The sequence below is a fragment of the Acyrthosiphon pisum genome, chromosome A2 (genome assembly GCF_005508785.2).
Source record: "Acyrthosiphon pisum isolate AL4f chromosome A2, pea_aphid_22Mar2018_4r6ur, whole genome shotgun sequence".
In the NCBI taxonomy this organism is placed as follows: domain Eukaryota; kingdom Metazoa; phylum Arthropoda; class Insecta; order Hemiptera; family Aphididae; genus Acyrthosiphon; species Acyrthosiphon pisum.
The window spans coordinates 51,201,507-51,202,318 of record NC_042495.1 but is presented as its reverse complement, the minus strand read 5'-3'; positions in this window follow the sequence as shown (position 1 = coordinate 51,202,318).

The following is an 812-nucleotide window of genomic DNA, read 5'->3' as shown; positions in this document are numbered from 1 at the left end:
CAGAATGTATGAACGGTAAAATGTAATGTGTTAACTATAAAAATATGTTTTTATTAAGTATGTTTTTGATACTGTAATGAATCTGTAATGAAAAACTGAAACACTAGAAACGTTTTTTAGATTCTGAGTGGAACGATGAATGTATTGATTTTACAATGATGTGTGTTTTTTTTTTTTTTTTTTTGTTTTTTTTTATGTCTGTCATCATCTTTTAGGACAGTAAAAGTGCTTGGATTTTCTTCAACAGTATCTTGTTCGATCAGAAAGTGAATCTAGTTGGTACTTTGGGGGGTCAAAAGTAAAATGTTTCAAATAGTTTTCAAAAGCGCCGTGAAAAACAAAAGAAAAATTAAGGAAAAACGGGAATTTTTACGCAAAATCTGTTTTCGAGAAAATTGATTTTGGTTTTTGGTGTAACTTTAAAACGAATAACTGTAGATACATGAAATTTTCACTGGTTGTTTATATTTCCATTTTCTATACATGATAACATTTTCAAAATATTTTGATTTGTTTTGAGCTGTTTAGGGACAATTTCAGTTTCCAATTTAATTAGTTTTTTTTTCTATGAATGTCAATAAAACTTTATTTGTTGAGTAAAAATACTTGAAAATTTAATACAAGGCTCCTACTATATTGGTACAATGAGATTTGAAAAATATCAAAAATCCTTAGTCACAGTTTTTTTTTATTAGCATTTATAGTTCAAAAATTGACAAAATATGTAAAAATCACGAAAATTAGCAAATTATTTTGAGTTAATAATTCAGAATAAAAATTTTTCTTTTTAGAAGTAGGATTTAAAATGTAAT